Here is a 10222-nt window from a genome sequence, read left to right on the forward strand (position 1 = left end):
GGCTGGAGCACGGCTGGAGTGGGGTGGGAGCCTCAAACTGGATTAAAGTCTCAATAATAACGTGCAAATTAAACCGCCGCCTATTTACGGTAAACAAGAGAGCGCCGCCCCGGGACCTTGGTCTGGGTCAAGCCGCCCCGCCCCGCCCCGCCCCGCCCCGCCCCGCCCCGCCCCGGCCGGCAGGTGAAACGTGATCAATAAATTAAGGTCGTCATGAAAGTGTCGCCCAGCTCCCTTCATAGCGGACCGGGCCCGCCACCACCTCGGCGTGCACACCCTTGTCCTTGATGGCCCCTTGACGGCCCGGGGCCGGGGGCACCCCGCCCCACCCCACCCCGCCCCGCCTCAGCCCGCCCCGCCCGGACCGGCCAATATGAGATCAGGGCACAGTGGCGCGCCGGCCCGCCTCGCTGGCCGTGCCGTCCGTCCAGAGCTCAGCCCCGCCTGCCCGGGGCGACGGCGGTAATGCCTCTGAGATGCTCTTGAATAATGGCCATGCCACCGCCCCGCCCCGCCAGCACTGACCGCGGCCACACCGGTCGCCCCGCCCCGCCCCGCCCCGCGGCGAGCCCTTGATAAAGTGGCCCCGCGTCGCGTCAGCGTGCCGCGCAGTGCCGCGCAGAGCCGCGCCGCTCGGCCTGTAATTTGGCCGAATTTGGGCACGCGGGCCGGGACCGACCGGGACCGCCTCGCCTCCCCAGAGGACTCGAGGGCCTTGAAGGTCGTTAGGCTAGCCTCGACAGGCCGGCTTGCCTGTCCAGCAGTGTAGGCAACCCCGCACAACCCGGCAGGGCGCCATCTGGCGGTACGGCTCGATACAGTACGACGCGGTGGCAGTGATATGGAGATCGCGTGGACGTTTGAATAACCACCGCATGGCTTGGGGGAGGGGAGGGGGAAGCTCTTTGACCACCCCGCGCAGAGCCGGGGAGGGGGGAATAATGAAACCATGGCAATCAATTTGGCACAAACACCAACTGCCCCTCCCTGCAGGGCATGCCCCGTCGGCCGTCCCTGTGTGGGAGTTGGTTTCGGCACCGGTTTTATTGCATCCAGTGCATCCCTTTGATCCCGCCGAATTGATAGGGGCCGCCGGGCAGCGCGGGGCTCTGACAGACGGCGGTGGCTGACGGTGGCGGATGCGGGCGTCCCCGCGCTGGGCGACGGGGCAGCGCGGGCAGCGGCGGGGACCGTCCTGACCGCGGCGCTAAACGTGCAAGAAGCTGCAGACTACCCCCATCACTCAGTGCTGACCCAGCCCCGCCACCAACTTAGCCAGATCCGCCCTCCACCCTCGCGCCCCGCGTGCCGCACAGTAAACCGGCTGCACTAAAATCAGCGCTAAAACCGCGCAAGCGGTAATCCCCGGCTGGTTGTCGCTGTTCGCCGGCCGATGGCACGACGGCACGGCACGACGCGGTGCTCGCGCGGCCTGGGGGACTCTAGGGCCGCCGTTGTCGTCCGGCGGGTTAGTGCACTCGGATTACTCGGCGCATCGTTCTTTTTCTGGGCGGGGCCGCGGCGGCAGGACGACGACCACGCGATGACGTCACGACATTCGGTCATCAGGCCCGGCAAACGCGCGGCAAAGGCGCGGGCGCCGCCTCGGCTCCGCGGGCGCCGCCTCGGCTCCGCGGGCATGCCCTGCAGGGTAACGCGGGGGTGCACAGTGGGCCAGAAGACCGGTGGAGGCGGCCAAAACTCCTGGCGCGTTTTGAGCTCCAGAGTCGCTAAATGGGACTCGAACCGAACGTATGACCCCAGCAATGGATTGCTCTCCGGACGAGGAGTCCATTGGTGGGGTCACACGTTCGGTTCGAGGCCTGATTAGCGACTCTGGAGCTCAAAACGCGTCTAGAGTTTTGGCCGCCTCCACCGGTCTTCTGGCCCACTGTGGGGTGGGCCGTGCCGGGCCGGCCGGTCATGGCGGCAGCAGTGTCGTGAAACAAAGCGAGACAAAGAGGGGGAGTGCCTCTGGCCTTTGACAGGGGCAGCGATGGGACAGCAGCGCCACGCAGCGCCGCAGCGACAACAAGAATGGCAAGTAGACAAAAACAACAACAACAACGGGGTCTGCAAAGTTTAGAATAACGGCGCAGCACTATTTGGCCTTGAGCTTAATTCACTCGTATAACGCAGGATGATCCCTGGCGGGGCGGGGAGGGCGGCGCAGCGCACGTCAATAACAAGTTTGCTCTTCCGCTTAAAAAATAATTATGATAATCTGCCGTGTCATCAAGGAGGGGTCTTTAGTCGGAAAAATTTCATACCCGCCGCGCTCCAGAATTAAGGCTTGATTCAGTTTTTGTTTTGTTTTCCTTGCCTTGCACTCGGTTTCTTGTTTCTTTCCTTTTCTTCGCCCCTGCCGGGACCGCCACACAGAGGGCCAGAAGACCGGCGCATGCGGCCAAAACTCCAGAGGCCTCGAGCTCCAGAGTCGCTAAACAGGACTCGAACCGAACGTGTGACCCCACCAATGGATTCCTCGTTCGGAGGGGAATCCATGGGGTCACACGTTCGATTCGAGTCCTTTTTAGCAGCTAGGAGCTCAAAAACACGTCTAGAGATTTGGCCGCATCCACCGGTCTTCTGGCCCACTGTGGGCCACGGCCGCCACCGCCACCTCGGATGACAGCGGGGGCTCTCATTCCGCTCGCCAAACAGAGTAATGGCAGTGACCGAACGCCGCGCCGATTTAATTTCGGTCGACAGGAATGAATCGCTGCCGCACTGCCAACACTGCCAGCGCCGCGGTGTGAGCCTCTGCTGCTGTTCGGCCGGGCGGCGGTCCCCGAGAGTGTATCGTCGCACTGCCTCTCTGCCGCACCCTACGGGACGCCCCATGGGTGCGAGAGAGACAGCGGACCAGGCCGATCCTCGGAATCGGTCCGCAGAAGGCCGCGGCCCGTGCACGGGTCAGCCACGTGGTGACAGCGGCCTTGCTCCGGGACTCGCCCCGCCGCAGTGTGTCGCGCTATTTTTCCAAACGCCCCCGCGCCCCGCCCCGCGGTAGGGAGGGGAGGGGGAGGGGGTCACTAAAGCTGCCGGCCAATCTGCCAGTCGCTGATGTATTCTGGCCGTCAATCCGATTGAAAAGCGGCTAATCCCCCGGCCGAACAAATGATGGCATTATGCGCCTTTTGTCTCCGCTATCCATCTGGGCCCCGGCCGACAGGAGCGCACAGTGGGCCAGAAGACCGGTGGAGGCGGCCAAAACTCTGGACGCACTTTGAGCTTCAGAGTCGCTGACCAGGACTCGAACCGAACGTGTGACCCCCACCAAAGGATTGCTCTCCGAACGAGGAATCCATTGGTGGGGTCACACGTTGGGTCACTCTGGGGCTCAAAAACGCGTCTGAGGTTTCGGCCGCCTCCACCGGCCTTCTGGCCCACTGTGGGGCGGGGCCACCCGTCTCGCGACACCTAGGCCCGCCTCGGCCTCCACCACCTCCCTCCAATCCTATCGCCCTCATCGCAAATGGCCCCGAGGACTAGAGCCTGTCTCCGCGTTTCACCGATGTCTCCGAACCTCCTCTCCCCGCATGGTCCAGCGCGCACGGCTGCAGCCATAGCCCGAGTGACAAATTTCCGGCCCCGGATATGGGCGGCCACCAGACCACGGGAACTTTTATTGGCGGCCAGGAGCGGAGAATGCCAGGATATGTGCGGCCGAGAGGCCGGGGCGAGCAAGACGAATGAGGCAGTGTGTCCGCCATTCTCCGGGGATCTTTCTCATCCTCCGCGATCGCGGTCATCGCTAAGCCGAACGAGAACGAAAGGCCGAAAGGGCGCTTAGTGTCCACCTCGCTGTATTGACGTGGAGCCAGCGAGCGGCCCCGAGGTTCTGCGAGGTGGGCCGTCAGGGCGGCCGGGGCCTGGGGGCCGATTCTGAGCGGTTAGTCTGTGTCTCTCTCGCAGTCACGGGGGCAGCCCGCGGCGCCGGGGGTGCGACAGAGACACAGAGCGGCCAGGCAGTGTGCCGAACGCAGGCTGCCTCCGAATAAAAGCCAGTGAGTCAACGCGGGCCAACAAGGACGGATTGATTAGACGGCCAGCCTCGCTGCCAACGCACCCCCACCCCTTCCCGCGACCCGCGCTGCCGTGGACCGCCGGAAATTAATTCATCCAGCGAGTTGACCGATGGCGGACGCGCGGACGCGGGCACCGCGGCGCCGCGATCCTACGCTGCAGCGAACCGCGCACAATCACGCCGTACGCCCCGCACCTCCACGGCAGCGTGGAGCGGGCAAGCGCGGCAGCGCCGCTGTTGTTTTTCGCTCTGCCACTTCGCGCCGCTAGACAAAGAAAGAAAGTGTTCCCCGGTTATTCATTTTCGCCCCCCGTCCAGACGGCGACGTGCTCTCGGCGGAGTGCCCGCTGGGGCGCCAGTGGAGGGGAGGGGAGGTTTTTTCTTTCCCGCGGGGCCGGCGTGGGCACGGCGCGGGCATGGCGTCTCTTGTTACCCAGAAGTACCGCGGTGGAGTGCTCGCCCCAATGGAATTTCACGTCGCGAGACCGACCACAAAACGGACGCATACGCGGGGCTGCCGGACTCGCCGCCCAGCAGCCAGGCAGGCAGGCAGGCAGCCAGGCAGGCAGCCGGGGCGTAAACGTGCGCGAGGCCGGAATACGTTGAGACGTGAGACGAACTATCGCGCCGCTGTGTGCTTCTGCCGTTTGTTATTTTATTTCCTGGAAGCAGCGACGCCCAGCTGCGGCCCCAGCCGGCCCTGGGCCTTGGCCTGGGCCTTGGCCTGGGCCTTGGCCTGGGCCAACCCGCAGAAAAACATACTCCGGCAACGCGCTGAGCCGAGCAGAGCCGAGCCGAGCCAGCCCTACAGCTGTACGCCCAAACGGCGCGTGAAATCACTCCTGCACGGCCCTTCCACCCCCGCCCCCTCCAAGAAATCTCTCTCAGTCTATCCCTGTCCGTGCAGCTGTAGGGATCTGAACCTGCCCGGGGCGTGGCGGAGAGAGTGGGCCGCCCACTCCCACATGTACACACCCGCAGCAATGTCCAATCGCCACGCGCTGTGTCGTGCAACACAGAGAAGACTAATCGTGGCGGCACTGCTTCGCGCGAGCACCGCGTTCGGCATTCCGTCTGCATCACGGAGCGAGAAGAATAACGTGGCCCGCTTCGGAACAACGCGCCGGGTCAGGACTTTGGAAACATGTCGCGAGCCTGTTGTGCGTTGATTAACAAGTTTTTACGCCGCAGTCGTAAACAAGAGCCCCGAAGAGTTGGAGGCGCCGGGGTGGAGTGCGGACGCGCGGAGGGAGACGCTCCTGCACTGTGCGACTCGGCAGACTCGGCGCGGCGAGCGCCCGTCGCAGCGAGGATAGGCAACCCAGCGCACACGGCCGCCGGGCGGGACGGCCCACCGCGGCAGGCGCTTGCAGACTGATTCCCAGCCGAGAGTCGTTTTCTCCGCTCTGTCCCTCTCGCTCTCACGGGGCGTCGTCCCTTGTAAAATGGGAGAGAGACCTTGCGTCGAGAAGGACTCCCGGAGTCAGACCGTAGGCTCACTTTGTGGTTCCTTGCGGCCGAGAGCGTTAAGGCGCCGAACCTCGACCACGCGGGCCGGCGTTCGTGTACCGCTACAAGCCGTTTCTCTTGCAATTTTCAACGCGTGCTCCCCGGGTGGAATGGTTTGTTTCCGCATTTGAGGTAAATAATTTAGTCCCAAACTGCCGAAAGGGCCGGGGAGTGCTGATAGGGGTGTTCCTCCCCCTCCCCCGTCCCCTCTCAGGGGGTCCGTCCGCACCGCCCGGCCACTGGACCCACTGGCTCTCGCCCGCTATTCGGCGCGCTGTATTTTTCGGCCTCGATAGTTAAAAGACAGCCGCACCGCCCCGCCGATGGGGACCGCGGGGCCCATTCACCGAATTGATGATGGCTTCGTTCCCGCCGTGATGGCGTCCCGTAAACCACCCTCACACATACATGCACACTCACACACATGCACCCACACACATACACACACACACGCACACACACACATGGACCCTCCCTCGCACACACACTCGCACACACTCTCAATGTGCCGACACAGTGACGCGTGTGCGCGCTTCCAGCTACACATAGTCGCGCTGTTACTTTTATTTGCCGCGCTCCGCCGCTTCGGCACACAGCTTTGCGAGGCGCGGAGAGGTGTTCCCGGGCCGCGGCCGCCGCGGGTGGGGAGGGAGGGGGAAGGAAGGGGAGTGAGAGCACGGCGGGCCCGGTGCAAACAGGGAAATGCAGCCACACCACGTGTTGCTGTAGCGGCGGCGGCAGGGGAGGAGGACGACGACGACGAGGACGACGACGACGAGGACGACGACGACGAGGACGACGACGACGAGGACGACGACGACGAGGACGACGACGACGAGGACGACGACGACGAGGACGACGACGACGAGGACGACGACGACGAGGACGACGACGACGAGGACGACGACGAGGACGACGACGAGGAGGAGGAGAGCGGTCGTGTCGGCAGGCACGATGAATAGATCGCCGTTCGGGACGCCTCGGCGCGCCAAGTGCACCCCGCAGACTGGTTCCGAGAGTCGTTTCCGTCGCTCTGTCTCTCTCACCCTCACGGGGCGCCGCATGCAGGTGTGAGAGACACAGACGGTTCTCGGAATCAGTCTGCAGTGGAAACGGAGCCGCCAGGCGATGGCTTCGGAATCAAGCCGCCGTGGGACCCGGCGGGGGGAGGGGGGAGGGGGATGCTGCATAGAAACGCGTGGCGCTGCGCCGCCACTCTGATAAAAGAGTTTGCCGCAAACATCAGCAACACTTTGTTGCCATGAGGCTGCACTGCACGAGGCTGCACCGCGCAGCACCGCACGGCCGCGACGAGGACCGCGACGTCTGTTTGCAGGGCCAGGCGCTGCCAGGCGCGGCCAGGCGGCGCACCTGCGGCGGTTCGGCGGTTCTCTTCGGCCGCAGACGCCCGCAGACGATAGACGAGACGGCGGGGCGGCGGGGCACCCTATCTGCTTTACGGCTGCCAGCGCTCCCTATGCACCACACGCCGCGACCGGGCAGCACACTGAGAGTCGTTTTCGTCGCCCTGTCTCTCTCGCACCTGCACGGGGCGCCCCATGAGTGCGAGAGAGACAGAGCGACGACTCTCGGAATCAGTCCGCACCGCTATTGATAGGCGGTGTTCGATCCGCCGCGCTAAATTTACAGCCCCAGGGAAACCGCACGGCGGTGCGGCGGCCGCGAGGTGCGAGGCGACCAGCGGCAGGCCAGCGATGCAGATGAGTGGTTTAGTGTCACTCCGTCTCTCTCTCTCTCCCACTGTTACGGACGGAGGAGCCTAATGAGTGCGACAGAGACAGAGCGACCAAACGACTCTTCCGTCTGAATCGCTCGGCGGGCGGCAGCGCGGCAGCAGGACGCGATAACCGTGGCGGAGGAGGAGGCCGGAGAAATTTCCCTCGAGCGTGGCGGACTTTGACGGAACGCCGAGAACGAGGCTTATCAGGACGGGGGCTTCCAGGGGCTCGGCTGGGCCGAGGGCTGGGCCGAGGGCTGGGCCCGAGTCGCTACAACAGGTCCTCTCTGATGGGGTGATTGTGGGGGCAGGCCACTCCGTTTCAATCCCCGCGCACTTCTCGCTTCGAAAAACAACCCAGAGAAAGGCAGGAAAAGGGAATTAAACTGGAATCCGGGGCGGCAGTGGGTGTGGGTGCCACACTGTGGGTGCCACACTGTGGGTGCCGCCAGAGACCGCGCCGCGCTTTATGAAGCATTGCTGCGCGTTCTCGCTGTCGTGTCTGTCGTCTGCTGTGCTGCGTGAGGCCTGTACACTGATTCCGAAAGTCGTTTTCGTCGCTGTCTCTCTCGCACCCAAACGTGCAAGATGGACAGAGCAGACTGATTCCGAGAGTCGTCTTCGTCGCTCTGTCTCTCTCGCACTCATGGGGCGTCCCGTACAGGTGCGATAGAGACGGGGCGACGAAAACGACTCTCGGCATCAGTCTGGTGTGGCCGCTGGCGCGCTCTGGCGGCGACAGCCCGTTCATTCTGGCCGTTTTCGCCCTGGCGGCGCCTGGCGGCCGCATGCCGGGTCGGGGCGCAGCAAGGGGCGCAGGCAGCAAGGACTCGAGGATCCGCGAGAACCCCCGCGAGCGGGGCAAGGCGCGCACGGCGGGCACGGCGGGGTAGTACTCCTTCCAGTATAATTGGCTTTTAACTGCTCTGATAGCTTTAGCGGCTGCGCTTAATGTCGCGGCCGCCCTCGCCGAGGCCCTCGCTGGGGTCGCGTCGTCTGTACACCGATTCCGAGAGTCCTTTTCGTCGCTCTGTCTCTCTCGCACCTACACGGGACGCCCCACGAGTGCGCGAGAGACAGAGCGACGAAAACGACTCTCCGGGCCCGGGCTGGCGTGGCCTGGCAGCGCGACCCCTGGCGCCATCTAGCGGGGGGACGCGGCACCTCCTCGCCGCTGCGCCACCCCGTCCCCGTCGGTGGAAGTACCAGCAGACTACACGGACTGCGGAGCCTCCTTGTCGCTGTCTCTGTTGCACTCATGGGGCGTCCCGCCTCGGCCGACGGCCAGACTTCAGTCCTGAGACAGCGACGCGAGGAATGATTGCTTTGATGTGATTGGCGATGGGTCTGAAGCGTACTGCTCAAGAATGAATGCGGTAGAAATTTGGAGACTGGAACGCCAGTGGATTGTGCGACGTCGTCGTCCTTGGCGCCTCTCCCGTCTCATTCCGAAAGGACCGTTCGCTGTGTCTCTCTCGCACTGACGGGGCGTCCCCACGAGTGCGAGAGAGACAGAGCGACGGAGCGATCCTTGGGTGTCGGACGGCTGGACTGGATGTGACAACGACGGTCTGCAGCCAAACGGCTCGGACGATTGGCGCCTTTTCGTCGATCGATACGAGACCCCCCCCCCCTTGATAAGGCGCAGCCTGGGCGCAGCGCGACATGCAACTTCACTCTCCTCCAGGGTGTTAACGTATCTCGATTAACGCCGTCGTAACTGCTTACTAGTCACGGCGTTCTGTTAAAAGATGTCCACGGCCATTACGCCAACGCGCCAACCTACGGACACTTAACCAACGCCCTAACGAACGTAGGGATAATGCACGATCGGCCGGTAACTGAAAAAATTTATGTCTAGAGACAGCAAAGCGTTTTACCTAGTTATGGTATGGTTTCTTTAATTCTTTTATGGGTGATGAACGTTGTTTCAACGTTTGGTGGCGTTACTCACCCCTCTGGTGGGTTTTAAAGTTTTTTTTAAAGATAACGGCGTTACTTGCGTTAATTTAACGTTAACGCGTTAAATTCTCAAATTCGAGTTAACGTTAACGCGTTAAGTTAATGCACCGCTAACGCATTAACGTTAACGCGTTAAATCTGAAATTAACGTTAACAACCCTGCTCTCCTCCGTCGTCCCCCGGGTCCTGTTCTGTCCTGCCGGGTTCTGCCGCCGCTCGTCCGCTCTCGTCACGGCGTTCTGGTCGAAGCGACGAGCCACCGCGGTTGCGCCACCTCGCCCAACCTCCGCCACACTGTCCACACGCGGCAGCGAGACGCGGTAGGAGAGGCGCCGCGTGCCGCGTCACTGAGGATTTCATTCATCTTGCCGTCACCGCCGCGTAGTGATCGAGATTGGGCGGGCGGTCACCGCCCGACGGAAAGCAGACTGCAGCGCCGCACCACCGGCGAGCTTCGGACACTCTAAAACACGAAGCACCTGGGTGTCTGCGGCGGATGATGACTCCGTTCGCGCCAAACGGCCGAGTCCTCCACCTACGCACCTCACCCCTCACCTTGATGCCGCCCGAAGGGCAGCGCGATCAGGTGGCTAAACGCACGGTCGGGCGGGGGTAACCGTGTCCCCCGGTCTGAAATCTCGGCCGGGCTGCGCCGCTCTCCGCCCGACGAGCGTTTGGGCGAGGCTGGCACGCGGCGCCCGTGCCGCAAATCGCACAGTCGTGGCAGCGGCCAGTAGGGTGCGCCGCGTGCCGCATCACGAGATCTTACTGCGTACCGCCGCGTCCGTGCCCGCCGCGTGTCGCGACGGCCCACGATAGCAGTGGACTGATTCCGAGAGTCGCTCTCGTCGTCCAGTCCCTCTCGCCCCCGTACTGGACGCCCCATGAGTGCGAGAGAGACAGAGCGACGAAAGCGACTCTCGGAATCAGTCTGCTGCGCCGGCGTCGCGCCGCGATCAAGTGCAACGTCTCGCTGCTTGATT

The sequence above is a fragment of the Thrips palmi genome, unplaced genomic scaffold, assembly GCF_012932325.1.
Source record: "Thrips palmi isolate BJ-2018 unplaced genomic scaffold, TpBJ-2018v1 HiC_scaffold_8, whole genome shotgun sequence".
NCBI classification, from domain to species: Eukaryota; Metazoa; Arthropoda; class Insecta; order Thysanoptera; family Thripidae; genus Thrips; species Thrips palmi.